Source organism: Bidens hawaiensis, unplaced genomic scaffold (genome assembly GCF_021521415.1).
Source record: "Bidens hawaiensis isolate Kalapana, Puna unplaced genomic scaffold, B.hawaiensis_p1.1 tig00050497_1, whole genome shotgun sequence".
Taxonomy (NCBI): domain Eukaryota; kingdom Viridiplantae; phylum Streptophyta; class Magnoliopsida; order Asterales; family Asteraceae; genus Bidens; species Bidens hawaiensis.
In genome coordinates, this window is record NW_027499034.1 from 54,957 (window position 1) to 62,323 (window position 7,367).

General features: G+C 32.5%; 1 pseudogene across 1 annotated transcript in view; it reads left to right on the forward strand.

The window, feature by feature from the left end:
- Positions 1-6,648, forward strand: part of LOC143598560 (naringenin,2-oxoglutarate 3-dioxygenase pseudogene) — a 43,788-nt pseudogene extending 37,140 nt beyond the window's left edge. Inside the window, exons 2-3 of the transcript XR_013147132.1 lie at positions 4,834-5,262; positions 6,331-6,648. The product of XR_013147132.1 is annotated as a naringenin,2-oxoglutarate 3-dioxygenase pseudogene (transcript). The remainder of the gene's footprint in view (positions 1-4,833; positions 5,263-6,330) is intronic.
- Positions 6,649-7,367: the final 719 nt, after the last annotated feature.

A 7,367-nucleotide genomic window follows, 5' to 3' on the forward strand; every position in this document is an offset into this window, starting at 1 on the left:
CACTATTTAAAGTGACAATATTTAATCAGCTCATTTATTCCATAAATCAATAATCAACACATCTCGTTCACACAAACAATTTCAATACAAGTAACAATTATATTGTTCGTTTTACTAATATCCTAATAGTCTTGGTAACGTTTTCATCAAGTCCTCGAGTCAACAAAATTCAAACCTGTAACATTTCATAAAATAAAGTTTGTCAACACAAAGGTTGGTGAGCAATTCATAAGTTTGAGCATATAAGTATCTAGTAATAAAAACCTACAAAACTTGTATACAAAACAATAAATAAAAGCATCAACTTGGATACAATAGTTATCGCTAAACAAGTTAGCGACACTTAGCTATAAGGGGATGCCAAATAGTCTAGGGTTTTATTGACAATTGCTAAACACATTAGCACCACCTAGTTACAAGGGGTTGCCAAATAGTCTAGGATTTTATAGTTATCGTTAACTGCATTACGTTAACGACACCTTGCCATGAGGGGTTGCCAAATGGTCTAGGATTTATAGTTCCACCATCCAAAAGCGATAAACACATAAGCATATAAGCATGTAAGCATAGAACACCAAATCGAGCAATTATTCAAGTAAAGTATACAATCACGTTTGTGGGTTTAAAGTTTCAAGCAAATAAAGCATTTAGTTTGATAAGTATGAAATGTCACCCCAAAACGAAAGATGGAAAAAGGGGTATGAAAGTACTCACCTCGATTGATGAACCGAGAAATAAATACATAAATAAATGAAGCTCGAACGGTAAACGAACAGATCCGACTTGAAACGATAAACACCTTAACTAAAATAAATAATATAATATATATTAATGAATTTGAAATCAAAATGAAACTATAGTTGAAATTGTAAATAAAATCCTTATCGAGGAATTCAGTTTTATAATAGTTACCGGATAACTTGTTTACATGCTTGAACTTATATCTAGTTGATAATCAAATAAAATGATATCTTATTAATAAGTTTTAAATGATTACAAATATTAAATAGAAACTAACCGCGTTTAAATCTATATTAACGAGTTTGGTTTGTAGAACGATTTTAACGATATTATAATATGATAATAATGGTAATACCAAATAAAATGATAATCATATTAATTATAATAATAATACTTATAATAATCGTTTGAAATAATATTCAGAATAATAATAATAATAATTATAATAATAATAATAAATTTGTTAATAATAATAATAATAATCGTTAAAAATAATGAGTTTTATATATTTAAATAGTTTTATACTAATTATACAACTTTTAACAACGATAACACAAAATCGGTTTTAACGTGGGACTCGAACTCGGGTCTTGACAAGACGACTCAACAATCTAATCTCGAAACACAATCTGTTAATAATCTAATTCCATATTTTATATAACAAATTAAAACCAAACTCTTTCCCACAACATAAACACCCAATAACCCTTTTCCTTAATCTGTTTAATTGAATCCGAAAACGAACTCGATAATGAAATCTTATAATCAAACATCAAGTATTATGTTAAGCCAAGCAAAAATCTGTAAATTAACAATACCTACTCGCTTCCGATTACCACAGCTATGGGCTTTCCGGAAAAAGGTTGCTGAGAAACGAAACAGGGGTCGTCGGAGACCGATTCCGGCCGCCGGAGGTGCACCGAAAAATGATCCAGAGAGAGTCGGAGAGAGCGACGGGCGGAGAGAGAGAGAGAGAGAGACGGAGAGAGAGAGAGACGGAGAGAGAGAGAGAGAGAGAGAGAGAGAGAGAGAGAGAGTTATTGTGAGAGAGAGTAAGAGAGTTAGAGAGAAATGGCGACAGAGAGAGGATAGACGGAGATACACCGGTGAGAGAGAGAGACGGAGAAACAGAGAGAGGTTGAGGGCCACGGCGGCCGGTTTTCAGGTCGCCGGAAAACGAAACCGAAGAGGAAAGAAGGAGGTTTGGGTGCGGAAGTTACCTGAATCCGAGGTAGAGAAGGTGAGGGGTGGTGTTGGAGTCACGGGGACGGTAGGTGGTGGCCGTATTTTGCGCCGGGGATCGCCGGTGGACGTTGGGCGCCGGAAATCAGCGTCGGAAAACGAAAAGGAAGAAGAAAGTGGGCGGTGGTGTTGTTTGTGTGTTAGGTTTAGGGTTTTGTGTGTTTATATATGTATGCATATTTTCATAACAGGCCCTCCTAGTTTCAGACATCGTTTAAAATGAGTTTAAAGGTTCTAAAAGCTTATAACAACTTAACGAAAATTAGTTTGAACCTCTTATGTTTTTCTTAACGACACTATAATATGACAGAGCGTCGATTTATTGATGATCGAGATATATAATAATATTATGTAATAATAAAGTAAGTTTCTAAAATGCTGAGTCGGTTTCACATAAAAAAAGTTTACAACACGAAAATAAATCGAGGCCCGAATTTGACGAATGTCACAGGGGGTGGGGGGGCGGTGTTCCCCGGCGTTATGGGCCATAGCACCGCCCCATAACTCTCCATTACGAATGGTCTAATATGTGAAAAATGTGAATATAAGGACGTTAAGCATCTAAACTTAAATATGAAAATCTTAAAACTACGCAATTTTGATAAAAAAAACTAATTAAAACTTAATTTAAATTTCATTTTTTTTATCTCCAACAAAATAGTACGGTTTTAGAAACTAGATTCCATGAAATCAAATCCCCCCTTTTCTATTCTATCTATGTATGTGTTGATACGTAAGTTCAGTGCCGGAGTCAATTCTTTCAAAATTCTAATTATCATATCAATTTTTTATATACATTTTGTATATCCTTCTCTAGAGAAAAAGAAAGCTTACTATACTAATGGCAATGGCAGTGTACAAATATAACGATGCTTAGTTGTTCTAGTCATATTTAATTATAATATAAAATTCTCTTTTAATATTTTAATATCTCCTCTTCTTAAACAATGATAGCCATGGATCACGGGTGAAAATAGTTTGATCCATGAGTTCATTTCAATATATTTCAAGATATTGCGCACACATTAATAATCATTTACAACAATTTAATACTTAAAATATAATTATGCTAATTATGTACATTACTTTTTATTAAAAAAATCATTTTTTAACAACAAGGGCTTGTTAATTCTAACAATTTTATAATCCCGCAATTCATGTTTTTTCCCTGAAAAATTATAATACAAGTTGTTTGTTTTTTTTGGAAACCATTAGTTTCGTATTTTTTTATTTCATAACTATTTATCACATACTTAATTTCAACAAAAGAAATAGGATCATATACAAAGATAATTATTGAGGGCAGTTACTTTCATATGGCACGTACCAAATCATTCTATGTACGTATAATTTTTTATTTTATTATTGTTTAGAGTCTGTTTGAATTCGTTTTACTGCTTCTTTCAACCCATAGTATTGAACTTATAACAATATTTTATCATTTTTTATGTTTTTTATGTGAATATAAATGTCAGATTATGTACTTTTTATTATTTGTATAATATATTTACTTTTTTTGCCTTTTATTTTGTGTTTTGTAATTTTATTTCAAATAGTTGACTTTATTAGTTTTTTTTTATTTGACAAATCCTATCTATTACATATGCATGTTATTCCAAGAGAGCGCTCACATGATTTTAGAAATAGTTTTGTTCGGCACCTTAGGAAAATGAAATATTGATATCAAACATTATTTAGCGCTCACATCTAATCATTTCAATTGCTACATGTGAGTTCAATAACAATTGATTCCCTAGAGAAGTTTCTAGCAAATTTAAGATCGAATAGAAAATTGGGAATTTGATTTCATGGAATCTAGTTTCTAAAAACAGTATGTGCTATTTGTTGGAGATAAAAAATGGAATTTAAATTAAGTTCTAATTAGTTTATTTTTTTTATCAAAACTATGTAGCTTTGGGTTGCTTTGGGTTTCACATATAAGATTAGATGTTTAACAGCCCCATATTTACTTTACTTTAATAATAATGATAATATTTTAATACTGCAATAAAATTGGTGTAAGATTTGATTTCTGTTAAACTATGTGTAGTGGAATGGCTATAAAATGGGGTGTCTTGCGGCATGTGATGCCCAGTTAGTAAATAGTGAGTTTTTTTAGGGGTGTAATGGTGTTGTAGCCATATATATATATATATTAACAAACACAAACACACACCAGACGGCAAATAGTCATCGCCCTCCCCCCCTTTTGCCCCAATATCACCTGGTGGCTGTGTTTACAAAAAAAAAGCCCCAAATCGCTCATTTTTGTCAACCCATTACGGATAGCCTTATGGATAGCTATAAAAGTAAAAGTCAATGATAGGCAACTACACACACACATATATATATATATATATAGAAAAGAATTCAAATAAAAAACAATTGTTTTGTAAGAAGGGTGAGAAGAGTTTTAAAATAAAACAAACCACCTAAATATGACACTATACCACATTATACGATGTGAATACGAAACAATACAATTATTTAGAAACTACCAATCTCAACCACTTGATTATAGATCCAAGGGACTAAATCTACTCTTATTCTTCTTACAAAAATATTGTTTTTTACATTAACTCTACCATATATATATATATATATATATATATATATATATATATATATATATTGAATAGATAGAAATCTAGAATTATAGAATACAATAGAAAAATATTGGGCCTAAGCCCACCGTTGTATTGGACTATGCCAACTCAAGTAACCGTATTTAATTTAATCTAGAATTATGGAAGACAATAAAAAATATTGGGCCTAAGCCCACCGTTGTATTGGACTATGCTAACTCAAATAATCGTATTTAATTTACGAGTCGTTTGATGCATGCTATAGGGTGAAACTGTGCAAGATTGGAGGGAGATTGTAACCTATTTCTCATACCCGATAAAAGCCAGAGATTACTCACGGTGACCCGATAAGCCCAAAGAGTGGAGGGTTGTTACCGAAGAGTACAGCAAGGAGTTAATGGATCTGGCCTGCAAGCTCCTAGAGGTGTTGTCTGAGGCAATGGGCCTTGAAAAAGAGGCCCTGACAAAAGCCTGTGTTGATATGGACCAAAAAGTGGTGGTGAATTATTACCCGAAGTGTCCCCAACCCGACCTGACATTAGGCTTGAAGCGACATACAGATCCAGGAACAATCACAATGTTGCTTCAGGACCAGGTCGGCGGGCTTCAAGAAACACGTGATGGTGGAAAGAGTTGGATCACGGTCGAGCCTGTTGAAGGTGCATTTGTTGTTAATCTTGGTGATCATGGACATGTAAGTGTTTATTATCTGGGTAGTTATGCAATTATGTTGTCACGCATTTTATAATTATGGTAACATTGAAAATTAGTTGAAACAATTTACTTATATCTTTTCACCGGTTTTACAAAACATATTTTTTGGATGGGGCTTTCATTTTTATCAAACATACCCCCTCGCTCAAGTTTTATATTAATACCATTTAAACCTTTATGTTTATTCTTTGTCATTTTGTAATCTTTTATTATCATTATTAAGTGCAAAAAAGTTTTTTTTTATTATTTAAAGAGTTTTCTTTTTCTTTAATCTTTTTTTATGGTATATTATAAAACATTTTTTTTATTTTTTTATAAACAACAAAAAAATTGTTTACGTAAAAAACGTTTTTTAAAATTAAAAAGAATAAAACAAATTTTTTTCTACAAGTGTTTTAATACTTTTAGGGTGTGTTTTTCTTTTTAATGATTTTTAGAGATAGCTTACTTTAAAAAAGAAACAAATTTTTTTATTAATAAAACAGATTAAACAACATACGACTTATCGAAAAGTTGGTTCGTTTCTCATGTGACATTAATTTCATGCTTTCGAACTTATCAAAAAAATATTTAAATGATCTTTTTTTGTCGGGTGTGAGACATATGATAAGATAAATATATGCATAATGTTTTATCGAGTTTATAAAGGCGTTATATCATTATTCTTTAAAAAAATTTATAATGATAATAACTATTATTATTATTATAAAGAACAATAAACACAAAGAGAGAAAAAACAAATAATAAAAAATAAACTTTATAGTATTTGATTTGATAGTCTAAAGAGAGACTTGAAATGACTAAAAATATTATAGGGTAATAATATGTCAAAATAAAATTGTTGAAGGAAATGGAAATCTAGGGGAGTGGGCATGACAAGCATAAAAGGGGGGTACGTTTAGCCTAACCCTTTTTAGATATGCTTTTCAAAATACTAGTAACCACCGATACAAGTTAAATTGTTATTTACCTATTATTGTTTCTTTAATGATAGCTATTCTCATCACATTTTGACTTGAAATATTAACAAAATTTGGTATTGAGATAGTATTTGAGCAATGGTCGGTTCAAGAACGCAGACCATCAAGCCGTGGCCAACTCAAACATGAGTCGGCTATCCATAGCAACGTTTCAAAACCCTGCACCACAAGCAATAGTGTATCCATTGAAGGTGAATGAAGGAGAGAAGCCAATCATGGAAAAACCTATAACATTCATGGAATTGTACAAGAAGAAGATGAGTACCGATCTAGAGTTGGCTCGGCTCAAGAAGCTAGCCAAGGAGACACAACAATCCTTGGAGGAAGTGGACACATGTAAGGCCCCGTTACCGGTAGCCCTACTTTCGTGTTGGATTTACTCATAAACGCAGTTCTAAATATCAGAGTTAATTAAAACATTCGCGGAATATAAAAACTTTCATAAAACATTTCATAACAAAATACGTCTTGTCTTAAAACATCATTTTGTCTTTCAAAATAAACGAAACATTAAACTTAAACGTCTTGAGTCTTCCGATGCCAGCCTCTTATTCAGTGCCACATGTCTCCTCAAGCGAGCTGCCTCATCCTACTCAGCTGCGTGCATACTAAAAGTTAGCTACGCTGAGTGAGTTCTAGTTAATCATACATTATACAATACACACAAACTTATACTCTTTCATTCATACTTTCATACTTTCATACTTTCTTTTGTACTAACTTGCTTTCATATCTTACATTATAAAGAGCATTACGCCCTACATTCCTCGAGTATTATTAGGGCTCGGTACCCTCCTTCCTCGAGTATTATTAGGGCTCGGTACCCTCCTTTCTCGAGTATTATTAGGGCTCGGTACCCTCTTTCCTCGAGTATTATTAGGGATCGGTACCCTCTTTCCTCGAATATTAGTAGGGTTCGGTTCCCTAGTTCTCGAATATTAGCAGGGTTCGATTCCCTCTTCGTTACCATACAACCATACATCATACCTCGAGTATTATTAGGGCCCGGTACCCTCTTCGTAACCATACAACCATACAACCATCCTTTCCTTCTTTTATTAACTTTATCACATTCATACACATAAGCATACATATCATACTTACC